Here is a 13384-nt window from a genome sequence, read left to right as displayed (position 1 = left end):
TTTCTATTTAGTAATTTCATTTTAACACGGTTATTTTTTATTTATTCTAATTTAATCTCTTTCCATTAGATTAGTTATATGGTTTGATAAATGCCAAAGTCATAATGAATCGATTGCATTCTGACTCTTGGTTTCTTTTGGGGGTTTCTTCTGCCTCCTGTAAATTAATGTAAAAAACTGACAAATTTATATTACTGTTATTACTGGTTATCAGCGCTTAACTTATTAAACCACATATTCTGATATATCAGTCACTACTATCATGTAATTCATTTATAGTTAAGGGTTTGTTTAATAATCGCTACCATTACTATGTAATTAACTTTTTAATATGATCAATTAATTTTATTGTCTTTTATCACTAATAAAAGACAATAAAAAAAATAAAATCAGAAACCTACATAGGAAGCTTCTTTTGGCCTTAACTCCAAACAGCATAGTTTGAGCTGGAGGGGGCCTTTTGAAGGCTGGGCAGTACAAACAAAGAGTAAAGAGTCTAAAGCTCTATTGGAAGAATCACCTGTGAATAAATCTGCCCTCATAGGGGGAACAGATGTAAAATAGATCTGTGGTTGGACATTGATATCAAAGGACTATAGGATGCCTGTAAAACCTCTAGAAACAATAATGCTGTTGCAATATAAATTTTAAATAGGCTATTACTAATAAATAGCTTTATTGTGTAACGGATGAAAAATAATTTAAAGAGCAACTAAAGTCATAGGTTTTATTTTGCTCAGATGAATAGGATTCATTAGTCTTTGCATAAGAACTTGTACCGTGCTTTGCAGTTTTAATTGCACATAGGTGGGCGCCAATCCTTTCATGTGTGCTTGGGGGGAAAACAAATTTGGAATCTAGAGGTAATGGTAAAGTCCAGTATTTGTGGACTGTATATTCATGTGCATACTGTAAATCTGCTGTCTGGCTCTCAACAGCAGCCCTAAGCAACATCTGTAACAAATTAAATCCTCTTTACCTTGGGTGGTTGTTTGTCATCTGAATTTAATTTGTTTCCTAACATACACTTTTTTGAAATGGCAAGGCAATCCACCCTGAAAGCATATGATTTTAACATAAACAGTCAGAGAGACATATAGTTACTGCATTTTCCATCCATGCAAATTTAATAATATATTTCTGCATAGTAATTTTTGCTGTAACATTAATATTGAATGGAAATTTGTCCTGGCGCAAGAAAAATGAACATGCATTTCCTTTCACAGTAATGTTTGATATGTTCTTTACACTTCCCACAAAAATATATGAACATTACAATGTCACCCTCTTTAAGATTCTCTGAACAGCAGTGACACATGAAAACTTCAAAATCTTAATCAAGGGAAGAAAAACTAATAAGTAGCTGAAAATCTCTTCTTAAGCCTTTAAGAAGATGAGAGGTTCGTGATCAGGAATTCGTGAGCTGTTTCACGATTCAAATAAGCATTCTGAAATTCTAGGAATCACAGCCGATAATGAATTGTAATTGCTAATTTGCAGGGTAACCTTACTCCGTACATTTTGGTTGCTTTCAAATTCATTGTACACAAATGGCAGCTTTATAAACAGTCATTAGATGACACTGAAAGCAGTATATTGAAAAATCTATGATTTATGAATGATGTTTGATTTAATTTGTGCACGGCTGCAGTGCTATTTTGGAGTATTTGTTTTAGGCCTCGGTCCTTAATAAGGAATTAATGAGTGGAAGAGAGAGCAGAAATGTGCAACTAAACTGGTAAAAGGCAGGGAACAATTAATCAAAGACCTTTATTGTTGGGGTTATTTTCTCTGGAGCAAAGGTACCTGCAATGGGACATGATTAATCTTTACAAGTACATTAGAGGGCAGTATAGAGAAATAGTGGAGGATGTTTTTCTAATAGAAATGGCCAATGCACCAGAGGCCACCCTTCAGAGGAACATTTGAAGCAGGTTCTTCACATAAGTGCATTGAGGATGTGGGATGACCTGCCTGGTAATGTTGTTTTGGTAGATGCCATTATTGCCTTTAAGAGTGGCTTAGATGATAAAGCCCACACAATTTTAGCCCAGCAATCAAAAAAGTGTCATAATCGCAAATTCTCTCTATACAAACAGATACAACCTTACGTATGATCCAAGACAAATTGTGTTTCACAAATATTATTCAAACTTGTACAATCTACCTGCTAACTCTTCCCATCAAGATATCAACCCCCTAAATTACCTAAACTCACACAGGAGGAACTGGAAGAACTTAATAAAGATATAACTGTCAAGGAACTTCTTTATGTGATTAAATCGCTTCCCATCCAGAAATTACCAGGCCCGATGGCTTCCCTAACTCCTACTATTAAATTTTTAATGATTATATTAGCCCCATATTGGTTGACCTATTCAATGACTTTTTAAAGGGCAAGGAAGTCATCCCAGATATGATGCTTTCCTCATATATAACATTGCTACAAAAAGAAGGCAAAGATTTGACGCTATGTGCTATCGACCTAAAGCTTTACTCAACTGTGACCTAAAGATTTTCACAAAGAAATTAGCCAACAGACTCGCCAGAATATTACCACACCTAATTTATTTAGATCAAGTTGGTTTCATTATGGGAAGAAAAGCAGGGGACAATACTAGAAGATTCAAAGATATTCTTGATGTCTTACAAAAATCACAAACTCTAGCAATAGCCCTCAGTTTGGATGCTGGGAAAGCCTTTGACCATTTAGATTGGAGTTTTATGGTCAGCCTTTTAGAACATATCGGCTTCAAAGGTCCCTTTTTACAGGCAGTAAAATTTTTATACTTCAACCCCAAAGCATATCTCCGATTAAATGGAGATGGGGGATCCTCGATTTCAATAAACAACGGAACCCGTCAAGGATGCCCTCTGTCCCCATTACTATATGCAAATAGCATTGATCCCTTGGCTGCCAAAATAAGAAATCATAGAGATATAACCAGGATAAATTTTAACAATGAAATTGATAAAATTTTGCTATTTGCAGATGACGTCCTTCTAACTATTAGCAACCCAACCATTTCACTACCCAACTTAAATAAAATTCTACAACTATATAGTACTGTCTCCGGCTACAAAATAAATTGGTCCAAAATAGAATTAGTTAGCATGTGCTACACAGTGAAAACAGCTTCTTGTAGCCCCAGGTGCATGCTGTACCCTCTGCCTGGGTAGGTAAGTACAAAAATGATGAAAATTGCAGCACACTGGTTGTTTTGAAAAAGTGATAGCTTTACTCATGTGCCAAGGGCAACATTTCGGGCTTCAACCCAGCCCTTTATCAAGCCTACTAGTACAAATATAATCCAGTGTTTAAATACCCACAGGAAGAGAAGGGACCATCACTGTTAACCTCCATTTAACCCATAGCATCCTGTGAATACATTATGTGCAAAAAACAGAGGCACTTTCTTTAAACATAGATAATCATACTTAAAGGGAACTGACACAAAGCTTTAATTATAAATGGAAAATATCCCACCTGAAATATCTGGGTGTTAACATCACCCTCAAATATGGGGACCTCATCTTACCCAAACTACTGTATCTATTTGAAACCTTATTCATTACGTCTCGAAGGTATCCAACAAGGTCAGTCTTACTCACAAATAGATGTCAAGGGGGGCTAGGAAAACCAGATGTCTCTAAGTATTATGATGCAGCCCACCTAAGGCAAGTCCTACAAGAGATCTTACCATCTCCCCCCACAAGGTGGGCACAAATTGAAACTTCCTATACTCACCCATACCATATTAGCAATCTTTTATTTAAACAAAAAAGCCAAAATGCCTCTAATGTTACACCTGCTCCAATAAGGTTAAATGTGGCAAATTGGAACAGATATAAACAGAATTACAATATATGCAGACCCCCCTCCCTACTCACCCTGATACTGGAAAATCCTGAGTTTACACCAGGGTTAAACTGTAACCACAAATTGACCTGGGTGCCAATCAATATGAAGATTACTCATTTCTTAGACCCAAGGAAAAGAGTTTACTGAATTAAATTGGTCAAAAATTTGTGACAATGCTAAGGGAATAGTTACTTGTACGCAACAAAAAAAGTATTTACAAAGTTATAAGGGGATGGTACATGACACCAGACAGGCTATCAAAAATATTCCGAAATATTTAGCATCACCTCACATTGCTGGGGTGGATGCATAACATCTATGGCAATGTCCTTTAATAAGGTGTGCAGTCTCATCTGCTCAGTACTAGCAATGCCACTTAATATCAAATTACTGTATCTCTTATTAGGGCAACCTATAGCGAAACTCAAATATCCAGAAATTGATAAATTGATAAAGCAATATACTGTATGTCAGTAATGTGCCACACTGAGGTTGTAGAAATTCAAAAGACAATTATGTCTGGACATCATCACTCACTGTTTTACTGGTTTTGCATATGGTTTTTTCTTTTCCTTTCACATACTACTGAAAAATGTCAATTAGTGGACTGTTGAAATGTTTTGGAATGAAATGTTTCCCAAGCTAAATGTATTGATTCTCTAAACTTGACAAATAAAAGTTACAAAAAATAAAGAGTGGCTTTGATGAACAACCATACATATAAGGCTATTGGGAGAAGGAAAGTGTGAATCACTTGGGGGTGCCAAATGTTAAGTCATTAAAATCCCTTGGCCTACCTGAAAACCCTGGACCCTGCTGCTCCTGTTAGCAGAAAACTGCACCGCCCTGAGGATCTTCTGTGCCAGCACCATGGAGCTATCCCTGCATCTTCTATCTTTGCATGGGTGTGAATGCGAAGTAGAGAAAAAATCAGAACTTTAACAAAAAAGCCAGATTTTGATTATGGTGTTACACAAACAGGTCTGTTTTTAAATGTAAGAGCTATTGCCTTGATCTTTAGTTACTTGTAGTATTTGTATTCTCTGTAACAAGGTGTCAGGTTTCATGTCTAATGGGCTCATTCTTCTTACTTTAAAATGACAAAATATATTGATTACAATTAATGGAGCTGTTAATTGTAATGTTACAGGGTGACTCCAGGTCATTAAGATAGACTGAGGAATTCATTCCTTTATTTAAAAATAAAATTAAGAAAATTTTGTAAACAGATAGCTAAAAATACCAGACTTGCTAGCAAGTTCTATAACTTTTATCCCACTTAGCACTTTGTAACTGAGTTATGAAAAGTTAAAAAGATGCTATGCTAATTTCTGTCTGCTTTATGGAGTAATTGATGGTTTTGCACGATGTTGACATATATAATTTTAGGCTAAAATAGTAAATGCATTGTCTCTGAATGGCTTAAAGAAGGGGTCAACAAATATTTTCATAGCAGGGCTGCATGGGATTTTAGTCTAATGGCATCAAGCAGAGTGGGTTTTTATAGGGACCAATACTCTCTTCAGAAAGGATGATCACTATATGTAGATATAAATGAAATCTAAGTATAAGCCCTCCAAGCACAACTATAGCCTATGTTACCTGATTGAGCACAACAAATATCTCTTCCCCAGTACCATGTGCTATATTTAAGTTACTCCTTAGCTACAATATTGTCTATAGGGTAACACAGAGATAACTTTTGTGACTTAGTTCCAAGTTGAAGAGACTTCCATAAGGAATAGATATGGCTGGTGAACATCAGGATAAGCAATGATGTAAAATAAGGAGAGACGGTACATCTGTTTTAGATAAGAGCAGTTGATTTCTTAGAAAGTGAGAGTGTGGTAAAATTCCATCAAGGGCCTGAGTAAAAAGTGCTTACATAATGAGAAGGCCCAAAGGTTGGGCATTCAAGGGTGGCTTGAATTGATAAAGTTGTATAAAGCTATGCAAAACCTATTTGGGAAAGAAACAGTCAGCCAGATTATTTACTGTATTTAATGGACTGGCTGGCATAGTCATCAGACCTCAGACCTGGAAAAAGCTTCACTGTAAATGAGAGATTTAATGTGGATAAATATAAGGTCATGCACCTGGGATGTAAAAATACACAAGCCACTTATACCCTTAATGGGACTGCACTTGCCAAATCCATAATGGAGAAGGACCTTGGAGTCCTTGTAGATATTACACTTGACTGTAGCAAGCAATGCCAGGCAGCAGCTGCAAAGGCAAAGAAAGTTTTGAGCTGTATTGAAAGGGGCATAGATTCATGGAAGGAGGGTGTTATGCTTTCCCTTTACAGAGCACTGGTAAGGCCCCACAAGAAATAACCTGCACGTGAAGGTTAGTAGAATAAGATAAAAAGTGGCAGTGGTAGAAAACCAAAATGGATAAGCTAATACGTTTGCAGTCCAAGTTTTTTTTTTTTTTTTTTAAATTGTTTTTATTTTATTTTTTTATAACAATCGGATTCCATGTATACAGAGTAGTGTTCTTTGCAGAAAGAATAGTGTAACTTAGAGCTTGGCATATACAGTATCAGATCAGGTAATAGTACTGTGCAGAGATTGTCTTGTGCCTAATTGTCTAAATGTACATAACAGTTGCATTTGTGAGCTTATAGGGATTAGACAGACACACAGTATGAACGAGGAGGTAGTTGGCTGTCTCACACTTAGGTGTGCCAAATTACCATAGGTATATTGTGGTGAAAATCCGATTTGTAATTAAGTCAAAACAAACAAAAATATATAATGTAAGGTTTTTCAATAAAATCAGTAAAAACTATTTACATTTCAGTTCACTGGCTCTGGGCTAAATTATTTAGGGTACCTGTTTTCTGTTGTGTTATGGATCCTGGGAAGCAGCAATGGTTGATTTTTTCCTGGAGCCGTTGTGGCTTGCAAGTTGTACCAAGTTGTATGTTTAAATGTGTCAACTGTCAGTTGTCTGATGTCTGGAGGGAGGTTCAGGATGTACGTTGACCATGTGTCAAAGAATCTATGTGTTTGAGTTATTTTGTTGAATGATGCCTCAAGCCAGTCCTTGTGGAAAAGGAAGTGTATTTTGTTTTTGATAAGGTTGATGGATGGCGGTGTAGTTGATATCCATTCCTGGAGTATGGCTTTTCTGGTTGTTGCAGCTAGTTTTCCTGTTAGTGTTCTGTTGGTTTTGGTTATCTGTTGCCCCCCTTTTATTTTGCTAAAAAGGGCCCATTCGATGTCTGGAGTGAAGTTTTGTTTTGTTAGTTGGTGCCAGTAGTCATACACCTGTGCCCATAGCGGTTGAATGACAGGGCATTGCCAGATGCAGTGGGATAGGGTGCCTTCATCTTTTTTGCATCTCAAACATTTAGGGTCTTCAAGTAGCCCCATTTTAAATCTCTGTGAAGGAGTAAGGTAAGATTGGTGTAGTCGTTGTAAAGCCATGATTTGATACTGTCTGGAGGGGGTGAGTCTCATATTGTATGAGTGAAGTTTAAGGATGTGTTGTCCGTTGGTGTTTGGGATGACATCTGTCCATTTCCTCAGGAATGTGTCTTTATGTGTATGGTCTAGGTCTAGTCTGATACGTTTATGAATGGATGCTGTGGATTGGTGGGTATTGGCTCCTTTCCATAGCAGTCCAAGTTTTTTTGTGTGTTATGAGAGCATTAATGCATTACTAAGGTCTTACTTTTATTATTATTCCCATCAACAGTCTTAGTTTTTTTCCCCCAAAGTTTAAATTTTTTTGAGAAGTGTTTCTTTAAAAATAAATGTTATTTCGGATCAGTTTGATGGGGTCAGGGAAAAGGCTGGCCAAATGTATTGCCCCAGATAAGCAGAGAGTCTGCTAAGTATACTGGGCTGGCATGGTGAATGTCTCCGGCAGAGACAATCCGATCCCAATATAAACATCTGATGTTACTCTGTAATAAGCAGTCCATCTGTTAATCCAAATCCAAATAGTTAAGACAAATTGAAAGTGTGTTGGTGTAATTTTGAAAACAATTACATGATGAATAAAACTATAAGATCCAACAAAGCAAACTCTACACGATATCTCTTTGAATTGCATGTTAAAATAAAGCCAATTGACTTCTCAAGAGATTTGAATTGCTGACCTAAGGATGAAAAACTTAATGTACTTGCATCAGACTTCCAATCTAAACCTTCAAACTGAATAAACTTTAAAGTAACTGACAAGCATAGCTATGGGACCTGAAGGATGTGGAAGCATAGAACTGATTTTCTTCTGCAGTTTCTTTTAAAAGCTTTGCATTTAGATTAACACTGATATGGTTTATTGCTGGTGTAATATACTGCATCACAATAGGTTATATGTATTATGTATGAGGAATAATAAACCTAATGCTGCTCAAATCAAAAGACATTAGATATTGTGATACATAGCAAGATATGCAGAGGCCGCATTAATTTGGAATCAATTCTTGGACCCAAGGGTCCTTGTGTTGATAGTTCCAAAGTATGATTAATAGTTAAATGGATAATAGCTAAATTCTTGCTGTGTTTACTGAAACTGACAGAGTTTCCTAAATATGTTCAGACACATCTGGAATGTCCACAAGGTTAGAAATAGCTTTATTTCTAGGCTGTTCATAATCCATCTCTTAGGAGACCCATGCTAGATGGTCCACCTCATGATTTAAAAAAAAAAAAAAAAAATTAATTAATAGACCCCATTATGAAATCATTTGCATTTTCAACCCATCAGGTTATATATTGTTTTCAATATATAAAGCTATTAATTTATCTATAAATTATATTTACCAATATCTATGCTAATTGTCGATTTTAGTATGACAATAATATTGGATATTAAGCATGTTCAAGAAATCATCCAAGCCCCTCTGAAAAGCATTAATAGAACCTGCCAGCACAACATCATCCTGCAAGGCACTTTAGAACCTCACTGCCCTCACTGTCAAGAACAGTTCTGTTCCTCTAATCTCAAAGGGTGGCTTCTGGTGCAGTGATTATTTTTATGAGAAAAAAATATCCCACGGTATCTATAATCTTCTCTGATGTACATCATTTTCCCTTGTAAGTATCTTTTTCCTTTTTTTCATAGAAAACAACCCCAAACTTGACGTTCTACCCTCATAGTTTAAATCTTCCATTCCTCTTACCCATTTAGTTGCATGCCACTGCAGTCTCTCCAGCTCATTAATCTCCTTCTTAAGGATGAGGGCTCAAAATTGCATTCAGTACTTAAGGGATGAAAACATGATCTTGCTGCTCACCTTCTCATCTTAAGATAATGCCTTTTTTATACAAGGCAACCCTTTATTTGGTTTAGTAGCCATTGAATGACATTGCCAATGACAACCTTTTATCTGCAAAAATCCCCAGATCCTTTTTAATTAAGGATACCCCCAACACACTACCATGTCATGTATAACTCGCATTTATATTATTTCTATCAATTTGCATAACTTTGCTCTTATCAACACTAAATCCTATTTTCCAGTTTGCTGCCTAGTTTTCCATTTTTGTCAAATTGCTCTACAAAGTGGCAATATTCTGCATGGTGCATATAGTTTTGTCCAATTTAGTGTCATCAACATGAATAAACAAGTTAAACAGCAAAGGACCAAGGACAGACCCCTGAGGTACTCCTCTAACTACCCTGATCTAATTGAAAAAATGTTCCATTTTGGCTGAAGTCAGACTTGGCGTATTGTCGGCAATCACAATTCTCTTGTGTTTTTATGTGTCTTTCGGCTACATGTGCCTTCACCCGAGTGTATCTCATTCATTCGGGTGCAGGCACAGGTAGGACGCATTTACAGTAGCGGGGTGTATTCTCGGCAAGTGTTTTTTGGCTTCCCGAGAACACGCCACGTCTGACATCAGCCTTACTACAACTCTTTGTGATCTCTCCTCGAGCCAGTTTTCATAGGCGGAGGGTGACTTTTTTGTTTGGGGAGGCTAAATATGGGCCATATACAGACTGACCTACAGCTAATGTGAGACTTAGTGGATTCACTGCTGGTGTAAAAAATTAACCTCCCAACTACCTCTGGCAGTTCCCACTGACTCCCAGGGATACTGTGCAAAAGTGTGGGTGGGGGGGATTTTTTTAACCCTAAAATGCTTAGGATGTAAAAGCATTCATACGTGCACTTCTGTAAGGGGTTCTCTATACATTTGTGTTCAGTTAGGTTAAAGGGGTAGTTCACCTTTAAATTAACTTTTAATATGATCTAGACATCGATATTCTGAGACAATTTGCAATTGGTTCTCTTTTATTTTTAATGGTTTTTCGGTTATTTAGCTTTTTGTTCAGCAGCTCTCCATTTGGTATTTCAGCAGCTATCTGGTTGCTAGGGTCTTATATACCAAGTAGTGGTTTAAACAAGAGATGGGAATATGAATAGTTAATGGGCCTGCATGGAAAAATAAAACCGTAGCTTCACAGAGCAATACTTTTTGGTCATAGACCCTCATTTGAAAGCTGGAAAGAGGCAGAAGAGAAAGGCAAATTATTCAAAAACTATAAAATATTAACTAGGAAGACCAATTGCAAAGTTGCTAGAAATAGGCCATTCTATAACATACTACAAGTTAACTTAAAAGTGAACCACCCCATTAGATGTGTTTAAGTTAGCTTTATAGAAAGTGAGGCATCGGGTACTGACATCCCAGGCACGTTATATACAGCGAGACACAGTCTTTATATACAAAACCAGCACATTATATGCCATGAGCAGTGGGTACTGAGGGCAGATATTCACAGCATTGGCCCCACTGTAACTAACTAGAAATGAAAAAAACAATGACAGAATGACAAAAGTAAAAAAAAAATAGAATGTGCAAAAAACCATAACAAATATATAAAAGCACAATGAGCTTTGTCAGGGGAAAAAGTTAACTTACCCTCCATCTGTTAGGGTAGGGGATATTATAAATGTCAGATGACAAAAAACAATTTAATTCCAGCTAGTGATTCAGCCTATAGAACATATACAGTATAGTACCTGTGGGATGAAAACTGCAGCAAAGTTCAAAGCTGGTTCATGGGTAAACTTACAGTCTGCAGATTCTTCTTTTTTAAGTCTTCATTTCTAAGTCTCCAGTTTGCAAAATTTCCCGATCCCTGTCTGCATGTGTCTTGATTGGTCAATTTTACTGTCTGTCAAGAAAGCTGTGCTCTGATTGGAGAATGTACAAGAAGAAAGATCCAATCAGAGCACAGCTGATTAGAGCAGAACCCGGAGCTTGCAGGGACAGGAGAAGATTTGCAGGACAGCGCAGAAACGGAGCCAGGTTTTTTTATTTTATTTTTTTATTTTTAGGGTGCCAGAGCAGGTTTGGGGAGGCTTAGCCTCCCCTAGCCTTATTGAAAATCCGCCTATGCCAGTTTTCTATCTAAGTACAAATATTATGTTGGAAGCCAATATTCCTTAATTTTACCATTACTGGATGAAATGCTTTAACATTAAACAAATCACATCCACTACCATTCCAAAGTTTAGGTTCCGGTTCTCCTCCTCATAAAAGGCAATTAAATTAATTTGGCAAGATCTGTTACCCATAAAACCATGTTGGCACAAACTTCTAGAAATCAGTATTAATCTAGTGCTGTTTCAGTGGATCAGGGATAGTTTCATATATGATATACAATATATTGTTATTTTATCCTTTTTCTTTTGAATATTGCCAAAGGTGGTTGAGCTCTGGAGGGAAATGAAAGTCAGCACTCCTTGCTCTTTTTTTGACCTCAAAATGCCTAGTACTGCTTTGTTGCCTGTTAAAATCAGTTTCTTGCTGGAATACAAATCTTTTTCACACAACTTTAAACCAGAATGTATGGCATACCTTTGCAGAACTGTCTGTCATTTTTACTGACTGACTTTTAATCTGGAATAGTGCATCACCGAATGTTCTTTTAATTAAATTACCTTGATAATATGGTCTTCTGATGTGTGGTTCCCATTGCAGCACTTATTAGAGAAATCTAGCCTTCAGTTGCTTCACATAGCTCCCCTGACATTGTTACAACAGGTGGAAAACCAAAATGCTTAGAGACTATATTAGGTGTTAACAAAACAACAAACTACACAATGTTAGTCAGCAGATACAGAAAAGGCAGATGTGCTAAACCAGTTCTTTTTGTCTGTGTATACAGTAGAGGAGCCAGAGTGCCAAGTCCCACTTAATAGCTGCACTGTTGCCTCAGCTCCAACTACACAGTGGTTGACACAGGATATGGTGCTTAAAGGGTTACACACGATAAATGTAAACAAGGCACCTGGGCCAGATGCATACACCCCCGGGTACTGAGAGAGCTAGGGTCAGAATTACAGTGGCCCTTGTTTCTGTTATTGTCAGACTCGCTTTCATCAGGTATGGTACCTACGGATTGGAAGAAGGTGAATGTCATTCCTATATTTAAAAAGGGAGTAAGATCTCAGCCTGGCAATTATAGGCCTGTAAGTTTGACATCCAAAGTGGGCAAGTTAAAGGCTTATTAAGGGATCACATACAAAATTGTGTACTGGAGAATGGCATTATGAGCAGTAATCATATGAAGGACAGGTCATGTCAGACCAATTTAATTGCTTTTTATGATGAGGTGAGTAAGAAGCTGGACAGTGGGGATGCAGTCGATATAATCTATTTGGATTTTGCCAAAGCATTTGATACCGTTCCCCACAAACGACTGCTTTTTAAACTAAGGTCTATTGGTCTTAGTGACGTCATTTGCACATGGATAGAAAACTGGCTACAGGATTGGGTACAGAGGGTGGTTGTTAATGGTACATTCTCTACTTGGAATAAGGTTCTCAGTGGGGTCCCTCAGGGTTCTGTACTGGGTCCACTTTTGTTTAACTTGTTCATAAATGACTTAGGGGAGGGTAGTATAAGTAATGTATTAGTGTTTGCAGATGACAGAAAACTCCGCAGACCCAATTCTATCCAGGATGTGGCATCCTTGCAGCAGGATCTTTACCAACTGGCAATCTGGGCGGCTAAGTGGCAGATGAGATTTAATGTGGATAAATGTAAGGTCATGCACCTGGGATGTAAAAATATGCAAACCACTTATACCCTTAATGGGACTGCACTAGGCAAATCCATAATGGAGAAGGACCTTGGAGTCCTTGTAGATAATAAACTTAGAAATAAAAAGGCTGTAGCAAGCAATGCCAGGCAGCAGCTGCAAGGGCAAACAAGGTTTTGAGCTGTATTAAAAGGGGTATAGATTCATGGGAGGAGGATGTTATTCTTCCCCTTTACAGAGCGCTGGTAAGGCCCCATCTAGAATATGCTGTCCAGTTCTGGTCTCCAGTGCTCAAACGGGACATTATTGAATTAGAGAGGGTCCAGAGAAGGGCAACTAAGCTGGTTAAGGGTATGGAATGTCTCCGTTATGAAGAAAGATTGGCCAAGTTGGGTTTGTTTACACTGGAGAAGAGGCGCTTAAGAGGTGACATGATAACTATGTATAAATATATAAAGGGATCATATAATAACCTCTCTAATGTTTTATTTACCAGTAGGTCCTTCC

At 37.3% G+C, this 13384-nt stretch overlaps 1 protein-coding gene across 1 annotated transcript in view; it reads left to right on the top strand.

Moving 5' to 3' along the window:
• grm8 (glutamate receptor, metabotropic 8) overlaps positions 1–13384 on the top strand; it is a 444690-nt gene that overhangs the window by 17428 nt on the left and 413878 nt on the right. The window lies entirely within an intron of this gene.

Source organism: Xenopus tropicalis, chromosome 3, assembly GCF_000004195.4.
Source record: "Xenopus tropicalis strain Nigerian chromosome 3, UCB_Xtro_10.0, whole genome shotgun sequence".
Taxonomy (NCBI): domain Eukaryota; kingdom Metazoa; phylum Chordata; class Amphibia; order Anura; family Pipidae; genus Xenopus; species Xenopus tropicalis.
This window is presented reverse-complemented; position numbering and strand designations above follow the sequence as displayed.